General features: G+C 43.7%; 1 protein-coding gene across 1 annotated transcript in view; it reads right to left on the bottom strand.

Moving 5' to 3' along the window:
* Nucleotides 1-14,423, bottom strand: part of LOC144687692 (transmembrane protein 132C-like) — a 1,088,236-nt gene that overhangs the window by 838,826 nt on the left and 234,987 nt on the right. The window lies entirely within an intron of this gene.

Raw genomic sequence — 14,423 nt, 5'->3', positions numbered from 1 at the left:
CTGAAGGTGGAGTTCAGAAGCCCGAAAGAAAATCCTGTGCTGAGTTTTTCAAATTGCAGCCTGAGCTCAGTTCAATCTTACTTTAGAATCATAGAATATCAGTGGTTGTATATGAAGAACTCCTTTGTGGTGGACCACAAGAAGACAACTTGAATAAAGAGGAAGATTGCATTGGAAAGTAATGGAATAAGTCTTTACACCTGACAGGTAATTCCATGATCAGCACTTCCAATGGGCAGCTATACTCAAAGGGAGATCATGTCAAAGAACCGGAGTTCCAATATTGTATCCCTTTGACCAATACGCATTATCTTTGAGGGTGTCTTCCTACTGAGAGCATGGGATTTCAGGATTACCCCTCAGCAGAACAGACTGCAAAATGGAGCAGACGCATACATAAGTCAACAAGGATACCTTCTTATACTTCTGATGTTTCAAAATGAGAGTCAGGCAATTATCACCAATCAAATTTAATAAAATAAAACCTAACAAAAAATGTCCAGCATTCTGGAAGATTCAAGCTTGAGCTTAACTAATTTTTTATATATATTCATTCATGGGATGTGGGCTTCACTGGCTGGGCCAGCATTTATTGCCCGTCCCTAGTTGCCCTTATGAAGCTGGTGGTGAGCTGCCTTCTTCAACCACTGCAGTCCATGTGGTGTAGGTACACCCACAGTGCTGTTAGGGAGGGAGATCCAGGATTTTGACCCAGCAACAGGGAAGGAACGGCAATATAATTCCAAGTCAGGATGGTGAGTGACTTGGAGGGGAACTTTCAGGTGGTGATGTTTCCATCTATCTGCTACCCTTGTCCTTCTAGATAGCAGTGGTCGTGCGTTTGGAAGGTGCTGTCGAAGGAGCCTTGGTGAATTCCTGCAGTGCATCTTGTGGATGGTGCACACTGCTGCTTATTGTGCATCGGTGATGTAGGGAGTGAATGTTTTGTGGATGTGGTGCCAATCAAGCGGGCTGCTTTGTCCTGGATGGTGTCTAGCTTCTTGAGTGTTATGGGAGCTGCACTCATCCAGGCAAGTGGGGAGTATATCATCACACTCCTGAAATGTACCTTGTAGACGGTGGACAGGCTTTGGGGAGTCAGCAGGTGAGTTACGCATCACATGATTCCTAGCCTCTGACCTGCTCTTGTACCCACAGTATTTATATGGCTAGTCCAGTTCAGTTTCTGGTCAATGGTAACCCCCGGGATGTTAATAGTGGGGAATTCAGTGATGATAATGCCATTGAACATCAAGGGGCAATGGTTGGATTCTCTCTTGTTGGAGATGGTCATTGCTTGGCACTTGTGTGGCGCGAATGTTACTTGCCACTTGTCAGCCCAAGCCTGGATATTGACCAGGTCTTGCTGCAATTGGAAAAGGACTGCTTCAGTATCTGAGGAGTCGCGAATGGTGCTCAACATTGTGCAATAATCAGTGAATATCCCCACTTCTAACCTTATGATGGAAGGAACATCATTGATGAAGCAGCTGAAGGTGGTTGGGTCGAGGACACTACCCTGAGGAACTCCTGCAGTGATGTCCTGGAGCTAAGGTGACTGACCTCCAACAGCTACAACCATCTTTCTTTGTGCTAGGTATGACTCCAACCAGTGGAGAGTTTTCCCCCTGATTCCCATTGACTCCAGTTTTGCTAGGGCTCCTTAATGCCACACTCGGTCAAATGCTGCCTTGATGTCAAGGGCAGTCACTCTCACCTCACCTCGGGAGCTCAGCTCTTTGGTCCATGTTTGAACCAGGGCTGTAATGAGACCAAGAGCTGAGTGGCCCTGGCAGAACCCAAATTAGGCATCAGTGAGCAGGTCATTGCTAAACAAGTGCCACTTGATAGCATTGTTGATGACCCCTCCCATTACTTTAAGATGATCGAGAGTAGACTGATGGGGCAGTTATTGGCCAGGTTGGATTTGTCCTGCTTTTTGTGTACAGGACAGACCTGGGCAATTTTCCACATAGTCGGGTAGATGCCAGTGTTGTAGCTGTACTGAAACAGCTTGGCTAGGGGCATGGCAAGTTCTGGAGCACAAGTCTTCAGTACTATTGCCGGAATGTTGCCAGCGCTCATAGCCTGTGCAGTATCCAGTCCTTAAGCCGTTTCTTGATATCACATGGAGTGAATCAAATTGGCTGAAAACTGGCATCTGTGATGCTGGGGGCCTCTGGAGGAGGCCGAGATGGATCATCCGCCCAGCACTTCTGGCTGACGATTGTAGCAAATGGTTCAGCCTTATCTTTTGCACTGATGTGCTGGGCTCCTCTATCATTGACGATGGGGGTATTTATGGAGCCTCCTCCTCCAGTGAGTTGTTTAATTGTCCGCCACCATTCCCAACTGGATGTGGCAGGACTGCAGAGCTCAGATTTGATCCGTTGGTTGTGGGATCACTTAGCTCTGTCTATCACTTGCTGCTAATGCTGTTTGGCACGCAGGTAGTCCTGTGTTATAGCATCACCAGGTTGACACCTCATTTTTAGTATGCCTGGAGCTACTCCTGACATGCCCTCCAGGGTTGATCCCCAGGCTTGATGGTAATGGTAGAGTGGGGGATATGCTGGGCCATGAGTTTACAGATTGTATTCAAGTACAATTCTGCTACTGCTGAAGGCCCACAGCATCTCATGGATGACCAGTCTTGAGTTGCTACATCTGTTCAAAATCTATTCTATTTAGCACGGTGTTGGTGCCACACAACACAAGTATCCCCAATGTGAAGGTGGGTCTTCGTTTCCACAACAACTGTGCCAATCCTATCGATACTGTCATGGACAGATGCATCTGCGGCAGGCATGTTGGTGAGGATGAGATCAAATATGTTTTTTCTCTCACCACCTGCCGCAGACTCAGATTAGCAGCTATGTCATTTAGAACTTGGCCAGCTCGGTCAGTAGTGGTGCTACCGAGCCACTCTTGGTGATAGACATTGAAGTCCCCCACGCAGGGTACATTCTGTGCCCTTGCCACCCTTACTGCTTCCTCCAAGTGGTGTTCAAGTACTTATTCATCAGCTGAGGGAGGGTGTTACGTGGTAATCAGCAGGAGGTTTCCTTGCCCATGACCTGATGCCATGAGACTTCATGGGGTCCAGAATCGATGTTGAGGACTCCCTCCCAACTGTATACCACTGTGCCACTGTATACCCAGGCTAGGGATGGTGATGGTGATAGTGGTGGCTGGGACATTGCCTGTAAGGTATGATTCCATGAGGATGACTATGTCAGGCTGTTGCTTGATGTTGCGAGACAGCTCTCCCAATTTTGGCACTAGGCCCCAGATGCTAGTAAGGAGGACTTTGCAGGGTCGACAGGGCTGAGATTGCCATTGACGTTTCCGGTGTTAAAGTCGATACCAGGTGGTCCGTCCTTTTTTGAGACATTATAACTGAGTGGCTAGGCTATTTCAGAGGGCATTTAAGAGTCAACCACATTGGTGTGATTATGGAGTCACATGTTTCATTTGTGAACCAGATGGGTTTTTATAACAATTGACAATGGTTCCATGGTCATCATTAGACTTTTAATTTTATTAAATTCAATTCCACCATTTGCCTTGGCAGGATTCAGACCCAGGTCCCCAGAGCATTACCCTTGGCCTCTGGATTACTGGTCCAGCTACAACACCACTATGCCATCACCTCCCCTAGGAAAGGGTACCATGTAGGCCATTTAGCTTTGAAGAGGGATTCTCTCCTTCCTACTTCGTTCGTGTTCCTGTTAATTACATTTCTCTATAAATATTTGGTAATTCAACTCTCCTCACAGATTTGTTAATACAAACACATTAAAATACAAATTGACTGTGCACGGACACTCCCACATTTTTTCTTTAAACTCTGATACCAAGAGATAATAGTTATAAAAAAATCTTCATCCTAAAACCGTTTGGAGTTGATTTTCCGGGCAATTTCTCTTGGTAGAAACATTGAACTTTATCTACAAGACAGCAGCAGCAGCTACATGTGCACATCAAATTCTTTCACTAAAGAAGAACTCTCTCCTAAAGGTTCCCCACTCTGCTAACTCATTGGTTTACACAGATCATGTGATCTTACAAAACAAGATTATTCTTAAAGCTACAGTCCTACGTTTACCAAAACTATAATGACTACAATGTCTCTTCTGTCATTCGATCTCTCCTGCCTTTCACCCCACCACAGACCTTCCTTTGTCCTAACTTTTCCCAGTTCTGATGAAAGGTCATTGAAACGTAGGGCGGAATCATCTTTGGATTTGGGTGGGAAAAAGGACGCTTTACCCTGCCAGCCGCAATGGCAGCTTTTCACGCCTTACTGTCCCAATCCCACCTTATTAATTACATATTCCCGGGAGACATGCCATTTCGATGGCGGGTGGGCTCTCATTCGCCTGCTTAGCCATCACCTCACTGCTTCCTGACGCCGGGCACCATATTTAAAGTGCAGTCGCAGGCACACCTTCCAATGCTCCCAGCCCAGGACTTCTGCACAGAAGACATAGCCCCGCAAGGCAAGAAGACTGCCACCCCCAGGTTTCACGATGCGTCCCTCGAGCGCCTTTTGGACGCTGTGGAGGCATGCCATGATGCACAGAAGGTCCAGAAATCTCACCACTCCAGCTTGATAGGTGATGGCAGTGGTGGTCAGTGCCAATGCTGCACACAAGAGGTCGTCTGTCCAGTGCAGAAAGAGGATGAATGATCTCATCTGTGCTGCCAGGGTAAGGCAACCATCTCATCACTCTAAACTTGCAGTCACAAGGTCATCATACATTTACTGGCATCTCACTCACTGCCAGCTTAAGGGACATCACCACTCATTCTCTCACACACAGCCTCACATCACCATTTGGTCTCATCTCCTCTGCTGCCTCCTCAGCCCTTACCATCTTGCAAAGGTCTATCTGTGCCCCCATACACACCCTGAAATACTCCCCTTCCCTAACACAGCCATCACCCTGCAGCCTCTTCCCTTGCCTGAGGCCACTTCTCCCCCTTCCCCAATCAAGTCGTAGTCCTGCAGCCGCTAAAATGCCACCTCTGCCTTTTGGCTGATCTGGTAGGTAGAGGCCTGCCCGTGAATCAACCCCTGCCCCCCACTAAAAGTGATGTGGTGAAGCCTGGTGCTGATGACTGCAAGCGCTGCCCGAAGCAAGGAAGGCAAACAAACCTTGAAGTCCCAAGCAAAGTGCAGCCCGCCAGGGTGCAAGTCGCTTATGTACAGTTGCGAAACACGTTGGCGTGATTTCATGCTGATGTGCTTGAATGATCCAGCATGGTGGGATGATTCTGGCGAGCTGGACTTATGCAGATGTATTACAATGAAGTTCCTGACGTCTGACAGCGGGAAACACAGCCCGCCATTGACGGACAGAGTGGACGATTGCAAACTAGTTTCGCGACATCGTGAAACCAACTTTTGATCTTCTTGCCATATTGTCCGCTCAATGCCGCTAAACACACCCACCACCAACAGGCATGGAAAATTCCGCCCATTAAGTCTGTTTCTCTCTGCACAGATGCTGCCAGACCTGCTGAGTATTTCCAGCATTTTCTGTTCTCATTTCAGATTTCCGGCATCCGCAGTATTCTGCTTTTTGATAAGAGCGACTGTTTCTGGTCAAGGTGGAGACTGAAGATTGGATTGAGGCATTAGAGGCTTCAGCTTCGATTGGCTAAAGAGTGTTTCCCCATTCCCCTGATTTTTCTTATTCTGATAATTAAAATGCAAGGTGAAATTCACTTTGTGCTAAAATTATGTGAAGGAAACAGCAGTTGCAAATCCTGCTTCTTCTTATTCTGGCAACAGGCCGGATGGTAAAAATGTCTTTTCCCTCAAGACTCAGATTAGCATGTCTAGCTCTGTATTCTATCCAATGCTAAATTAATTTCCACAATCTTAATGACTGCATTAAATGGAAAGATAATAACTTGAGGGCCTGAGACTCTGATCACAATTAAATGAATTAGTTCCTAAAGTGCATACAAGGCCACCCAACTTCAATAACAATTTCTTGTTTGAAAACCAAAACTTATACAGAAAAGGCAATAATGCCTCATTGTAAAACAACTGTTATTTCCCCAAAGGACATTTCCCAAGGGACTTAGCAAAGAAATCATAATACAATAATTAATGTATGTTTCTATACAGTGTTTTGTTGCCGAGATTGGTATATATTGCATTAGGAATCCAATGCCATTTTAAAGCAATAATGCAATCTACTTACTTAAATAACATTGTTTTAACAAGAATTCCTCCGTCAGAATCTCAGTTTCTTATAGAAACATTGGAGTTTAAGCTTTGTGAACTAGAGGAAAGATAATTTACCGACATGCTTGAATATACCCATTTACCAACAAGAACTAATATCCATGATTAGTTTATTTACTATTAAAGAAGGGGAAAATGTTAACCATGGCACCACTAAATCTATTAAAGGTGCTTTGAAGGGAAAAACAACATTTTCAGAAAATGTCACAGGTAGAGAGAAGACATTGCCACTTTCCTACACTGAAAATGATCTTGGTCTTCCATATAGGTGTGTTCGCAGTTGTTTTTATAATAATATCCAGACATGAATCTCTCTCATATTTAAATCACCTGGGTACAGTTACATTTCTGTTTATTCAGCTACATAGATAGTTTCTTGAGGCCCAGGCAACATTTCCAGCCAGAATAACAGATAGGCAAACTGTCCTCTTCATTAAAGGTCTGGGCTTTTGTAACTTGTTTTATTATTCATTCTCAGGATATGAGCATCACTGGCAAGGCAACTTATGTTGCCCGCATTTAACTGCCCTGAGAAAGCGGTGGGCCATCTTCTTGGGTTGCTGTAGACTGCGCCGTATTCTTTGTAACTGTTTGATACAACTGAATGGCTTTCTAGTCCAGTGCAGAGTCAACTATTTCAGTGTGGGACCAGAGTTACACATAGACATCTAGGCCAGACCAAAAAAAGACACAGGTTTCCTTCCCTAAAGAACATTAGTGAACCAGTTGGTTTTTGATGGTAATCTAATGCCCTCAGTCATACACTTTCAACAGGACTTACTCAATAGAAGTCAGAAGTGGATTTCTAACATATTTTGTGTCTGTAATTCAAGGGTTCTGGAACCTAATGTAGTCTTGCTTTGCTCAGGTCAACTAATTCAGCACACACTAGTGATCAAACTTAAGAGACTCTTTGTCTACTGACAGATTGGTATTGATTGCCATAACTAAAACCTAGGGCGGAACAATACACGGTGGGGGGGGGTGTGGCGGCAGAGGGTGGGAGTGGGGGCCCCTACAGAAACAAAGTCAGTGTGGAGCTGATATGCTCCATGCCAACTCATCCCAAAGCCGTAAGGTGCTGCGGGGCAGATTAAGGAGGAGTGGGACTTGTGCCCCTCACTTGGGAGGAAGTCCTGCCCTCTAGAGCTGCTGGCCAATCTGATTGGCCGGCAGCTCCCTTAGTCCTGGCAGCACCAGGAGGGTGTCAGTGGCCACTGCAGAAGCAGGTAAGTCCGGGGTCCTGGGCCATGAGGGTTTGGATAGGTTAGGGAGAGAGCAAGAGGTTCGGGAGGGGATGGATTTAAGGGAGGGCGTGGGTAGGAAGGAAGGGGGGTTTCGACCTTAAGGGGTCTGCCCCGCGATCAGGAAAGGGCAGCCCTTGAAAAGCAACCCCTCCCCCTACTTCCTTCCTGCCCTTTAAACATGTAAGTGAAAACCTCGGGCTGCCCGTTGCTGTCCGGCTGCCTATGCCAAACGTTTTATGGTGTGGGCAGCATATTATCAGGGTCAATTCTTTCTCAGGACAGGAAGTCAACTGAACCCTTTGATTAGGTTACAGCCCTACAACTCACTCCTGGGCTTCCGTTGCTCCATACAGAGTCAATTAATTTTTAGAGGGAACCATTTAACTGAGAAAGGTTAAGGAATGCAGAGAGAAGAAAACCTATTTTCATTTGCAAGGGCCTGATACAAACTTGCTCGTAATCCGAAATGCAAATATGACATTTTGCAAATGTTAACAACAGAAGAAGATTCTGAGTAACGGTTGCACATGTGTTCATTCATTAAAAGTGCTTTTGGATCTTTTATATATCATAAAATGTCAAACTGTTCATTGGATCATAAAACCAGAGAATCTTTCAGCAGATAAAGGTGCCACTAGGCCCATTGGTAAAACTATCCAATCAATTCCATTCCTCTGTTCTTTCTCCTAGAGCGCTGTACATTTTTCCTTTTCAACTATACTCCCTTTGAATAGTTACCGCTGAATCTGCTTACAACCTGCCAGAGCATAACAAGTCACTGCTTTTAAAACAAATCTCCTCATCTACCCCCCTGGTTCTTTTGTCAGTTATCTTAAATTTATACCCTCTTGTTATCAACTCTCCTGCCAGTGGGAACAGATTTTCCCTATAAACTCCATCAAAAGCATTCAGGATTTTGAGCACCTTTATTAAATTTCCCTTTCTGCCCTAAGGAGAACAATCCCAGTGTTGGACCCTGTTTGCATGCTTGTTGTAAGGGGTGGCCGATTTGGTACGAATGATAGAGCCGAGTAGCAGACACTTCATAGGTAAAAACTCTGTGCTCATTTACAAAGGTGCTCAGCAGCATGTAAACATGTACTAACACTTCAAACTCTATCTCTACACTACTGCTACTGCTAACTACTAACTACAGAGGTAGCCCGCGCTACTCTGCCATTGGATACTAAGATCATGTGATCTCCAATAGCAACATTCTTCTTAAAGGTATATTACACATCAGATTACCACATCCCTCCCCCTTTACTTAAATATATTTTGTATTTACTTTTACAATTTTCTCAAAAAAACAAAATGATCAGTAATTTGCAAATTCAGTCTTTCTGGGAGTTTCTTTATATGTGTAGAGTGTCCCAGCTCTACAACTTTGGACACTTTGTCAAGAACCTCCTTTTGTGGAGTTGCCTGAACATCAGGTGCTTTGATGGGCTCCTGCAGATCTGTATCCTCCACTCTTGAAGGAACAACAGATGTGTCTGAATTGGGTTGAGTTCTCTCAACAGGAAACACTGACCTGGTTGTGAACACTGGTGGAATCATTTCTTGATGCATAGTTTCCCTCTTCCTTCGATGATCCATATGTTCCTGTATGACTTGGCCTTCCACCTCCACATGGTAAGATAGAGATCCAGTCACTGCATTTATTTCACCCGGTAACCACTTTGGTCCTTCTCCAAAGTTCTTCACGTATACCGTTTCTCCCATGGTAAATTTCCTCTTGCAACTATGTCAGTCATGCCTAGTTTTCTGACTTCCCTGACTCCTTGCCACCATCCCCCCTAAATTTGGCATTATTAAGCTCAATCTCATCCTGAGATTGTTTCATCATTAATTCCGCAGGTGTGACACCTGTTGTTGTGTGAGGGGTGGTCCTATAATGGAAAAGAATACGTGCTAGCTTGGTTGTTAAGGAATCTCTGGTTAATTTCTTCATGCCAGTCTTGAATGTTTGACCCGCCTTTTCGGCCAGTTCTTTTGGGGAAGGGTGATACGGTGAAGTTTTTACGAGTGATACCGTTGAGGCTGATAAACTGTTGAAACTCAGCACTTGTAAATGCCGTGCCATTATCAGAAACGACCACTTCTGGTCGTCCATTAATGGCAAAACTTTGACGTAACTTCTCAATTGTAGCAGAAGTCGTTGGTGATTTCACCTCATATATGTCCACCCATTTTGAGTGGACATCGACAATGAGCAGAAACATTGTTCCCATGAAAGGCCCAACATAGTCAATGTGTAACCACATCTATGGTCTTCCTCACCATTCCCAAGGGTGTAATGGAGCTGTTGATGAGTAACTGTTGCAGTTGCTGACATTGCACACAATTCTTCACTAAACTCTCTACTTCACCATCCATTCCAGGCCACCATAGGTAGCTGCATGCTATGGTCTTCATTCGGGATATTCCTGGATGCGCACTGTGTAGTTCAATTAGCAATGGCTCTCTGCCCTTTGGCGGTACTATCACTCGTGCTCCCCACAATAAGATAAAATCCTGGGTGGCTATTTCATGCCTGCTGTTAAAGTACAGTTTCATTTCATCAGATACAGGCTCTTGTGACCAACCATGAGGCACTTTTTCTCGTACTTGTGATAGGACTGTGCCCCTACTTGTCCAGTCTCTGATCTGTCGAGCACACACTGGTGATGAATCTAAAAAACGTAACAACAAAATAAGTTCTTGTGGAACACGGGACTTCCATACCCTTTTCTTGTAAAGGCAAATGACTAAGTGCATCGGCGTTTACAACTTAACTACCAGGCCTATGTACAAAAGTATACTCATATGCTGACTGTATTAAAGACTTATTTGCGTTTCTGTGTCTTCTTTCTACATGCCTTCTTCTTTCTAGCGCTGACTTTAATCTCAGCCTTCTTTTTGCTTTCAATATTGGCCTGTCTAATCTCAGATGTAAGCTCGACTTGAGTTAACTCAGTGGTCGAGTCTCCCAGAATTTCATCGTCTGTCTGCTTCTTAGAAAATTCTGCGACTTTTGCCTCCAAAGTCTCTTTGGCTTCACGTAGCTGATTCTTCAGCTCTTCCATCTCTTTTTTATGTTTGCTGCCTCCTGGAAAATTAAGCATTGTGAGTCTTCTCTGCCAACTCATCCTTCATTTTGGTCAGAGAGGTGCTGAATTCTTTCTGTTTCTCTTCGTACTTTTCCTGTGGTACAAACTTTGACCTGGGAGAAGCCTGAAGTGTGCGAAGGTCTTTCAGTAGGTTTTCTTTTTCTTTCGGAGGTTTCTCACCTCGTCTCGAACTCTGCCCTTAAGCATGTCTCTTCGAGTTCCTTATGTTGTTCTTCCATATTTTGGCTCGAGGCAGCCTGCATTTCTTCAGGTTCTTGAGTCTATATGCACTCCTGTTCCAAAGCAGAAACACTTCCTGCTTCCTTTTGGAACCTCAGTGGTCCCTCAAGGTTGATTTCCAGTTTCGCCCTAGGAGTCTTAGTCTTCTGCCTCCCAATGCCAACCGATTAGCTCCCATAATTAACAGTTACTTTACTTATGCCTTTGACTTGAATGTCTTCACCCGTGTATGCTTCTAATTGGACAGTTGTTTCTTCCAAATTTAATTGATGTTCCCCATTACCCAGATATGTGAAGGTATGTTCTCCAATTACTGTAGTGGAAGCTCCTGTGTCCACTTCCATTCAAACACTGTTACATAGATTGGTTCTGTTCTTCCAATCTTCAAGTTATACAACAAGTAAATATCTGAATCTGTTGCTTCAGGCTCTTCCACATTGTATATCTCACTGTTTTTTCCCTTTGTTTAAAAATCTACTTGACTCGTTCCTGTGCCAATCATTAAAAGATTGTTTGTTTCCACGTCTATTGATATTACTCCTTGTTTTCGCTGCTAAGTTGTTTTTCTTATTTTCCTGCTGGTGGGGTCTGTTTCCCACCTCTCAGTAGGGTCTTGCATTTTCGCGCCCTTTTTGGTTGGGGCTTCCTGCCCGATGTGGAGGATGGTGCCATTTGGTGCGCCCTGTATGGCTTTCGAATCTTTAACTGCTCTTTCCATTGCCAGTGCAATCTCTAGCACCTTCTTAAAATCCAAATTTGTTTTGGATAACAATTGCTTCTGAATTGTATCCTCATTCATACCGCACACTAAATGAACTCTAAGCATATCGTTTAAGGATGTACCAAATTCACAATGCTCTGTTAATTGCTTCAAGTTTGCCACATAGCTTGCAACTGTCTCCCCTGGGGCTCTAATTCTTGAATTAAACTTGAACCTTTGCATTGTTACTGAGGGCTTTGGTTGGTAATGGCCTTTCACCAGTTTCACTAATTCATCAAAATTTCTCGACTCTGGGGCACTGGGTGCCGTCAAACTTCAAATCAAGCCATAAAGTTTATTCCCTCATGTACTTAAGAGGATTGCCCACCTCTTCTCCCGAAATCGCATTTGCTTGAAAAAAGAACGAGAGACACTCAATAGTGTGGGACCAATCATCCGTTGCTGGATCAAAAGGATCAATTCTTCCGAACTGCGGCATGCTGTGAGGGAGTTAGTTCGACGTTTTGAGTGGAACTTCTATCTACAATTGCTGTGTGATGTACAGTGCCGGTTTCGTTTCTCTTGCTTGCTTCTGTTTAACTTGTTTAATCCTCGTCGCCCCGGTTTGTTGGAAATAGTCACCAGTTTGTTGGATCTTGTTCACACGCTTGTTGTAAGTGGTGACCAATTTGGTACTAATGATAGAGTCGAGTAGCAGACACTTCATAGGTGGAAACTCTGTGTTTATTTACAAAGGTACTCAGCAGCTTCTAAACGCGTGCTAACACTTCAAAATTTATCTCTACACTCCTGCTACTACTAACTACTGGCTGCAGACTACTAACTGCAGAGGCAGCCTGCGGTACTCTGCTATTGGATACTAAAATCATGTGATCTTCCATAATAACTTTCTTCTTAAAGGTATATTACACATCAGATTACCACATCCATCTTCTCCAGTCTCTCTACATAACTGATGACCCTCATCCCTGGTACCATTCTAATAAATCTCTGCACCCACTCTAAAGCCTTGACATCCTTCCTAAAGCGTGACATCCAGAATAGTACACAATACTGCAGCTGAGGCCCAACCAGTGAATTATACAAGTTGACCATAGCTTTCTTGCTTCAAACTGTATGCTTCTAACTATAAAGCCCAGGATCCTATGTGTGTTTTTAACAGTCTTACCATCTTTGTACGTTACCTTCGACAATCTATGTCTGTGACCTCTAGGTCTCTCTGTTCCTGCACCCTCTTTAGAACTGTTCTGTTGTCCTTGGGTGAAAATGTGGCCTCTTCAATGTTGAACATTCTTCTATATATACTGTAACATTTCTTTAGTGAGGAAGTAACTTGTTCAATAACCTCAAAACTAAACTGAAAAGATATATTAGTTAATTACAACAGTTTGTTTCTTTGCTTCTGACTTCTGACTCCTACTAGAGCACAGCTCTACAAGTGTAGTCACCTTCTTGGAAATTGGAATATTCTGCCAGTTAATTAAACATTTAATTGAAATAGCACTGGGACCATATCTTGCTTAAATGTGCCTTTGGCATCTGTCAGACTATCATGTTGGCATTGCTCTCAAATGAGTCTCAATTTATTTGGATCACACTTTACAGCCCATATACATCTCCATTGGTTAGTTAATAAATGAAAGAATAAAGTGCATTTTGCTGTTTCTTGCACTCTGGAAGCCAGCCCTGTTGTGCAAAATCTGAATGGCTGGATCAAACATATTCTAATCTAACTTCACAGTGGTTCAATGATGAGAAGATTTGTTATTTACATCAATTCCAAACCATCCAATGGGTAGATGTTGACTGACCACATGTTCCTGTAAATTATGCAAAAATAATGCAATTACAGTGCAGCCAGTTGTCAAACGATTTACCATGACAATGTCATTGCTCCACCTATGCATGGGGAGCGCCGTCACCCTGGTGTGCTGTGTCTATACTGGCAATGTGCCCTCAAAATCCAATACAAACAGATGGTGGGGACATTTGTTTACAAGCACTGAAATTTCAGTTCAATCTAAGATCAAAATGCAAGGCATTTGAATTTTTTTTCCCCATGCAATCCTAAATGCTACTGCACAAAGCTGTGTTTTAGTCATGAAACATAGAGTAAATATGCAAAGAAAGCTGATTTCACTTCAGGTGGGCATAGGGGTTTTAGAGGTAACTTCAGTGTCTAATTTAGGGAGTGGAAAGATTAGCTCTTGAGTGCCAGCCAATGAGCCCTGTTAAAGGTGCAAGTGGGTGGATATAAAGGAAGCAATTCAAGGTCATCCAGCATGAATAAAAGCACAAATGCAAGGTTCATGAATATACTTTGCATATCTATCAGGTTTTTTTGAGTTTGTTGAGGGAAAGAGAAAGAAGGCATATCTTGACTTTCAGAAAGAATTTCATGAAATCATTAACAGAAGACTTGTGACTGAAGTCAAAGATAAAGGGCCCCAAAAGGAGGCTGTAAATCGGATCATTATTTTGTTTGCTCAGAAGAAGTCATACATACTCGGAACATTAACTGTTTCACTCTCCACAGACGCTGCCAGACCTGCTGGGCTGTTCCAGCATTTTCTGTTTTTGCTTCGGTTTTCCAGCATCTGCAGTGTTTTGCTTTCATTATTTTGTTGGTTCTTAGGAAACGAGGCTGGTCGCCAATCGGGTTCCTGATGGGGGCAACAATGAGTGAAGACCCTCAAGGGGCTGAATCTGTTGTTCAAAATGTAATCGTTTTTTTAAAAAAAACATTCTCAAAAGAACGTGTAAATTTATCAGACATGGTATAAGAACCATCAAAATGTTCCAGAGAAATAAAAAGAAAAAAAGACTTGCATTTTTATAATGCCTTTCATGAGCACCGGACA

This window comes from Cetorhinus maximus, chromosome 12, assembly GCF_964194155.1.
Source record: "Cetorhinus maximus chromosome 12, sCetMax3.hap1.1, whole genome shotgun sequence".
Lineage (NCBI taxonomy): Eukaryota > Metazoa > Chordata > Chondrichthyes > Lamniformes > Cetorhinidae > Cetorhinus > Cetorhinus maximus.
The sequence above is the reverse complement of the archived record's forward strand: the minus strand, read 5'-3'. Positions and strand labels throughout refer to the sequence as shown.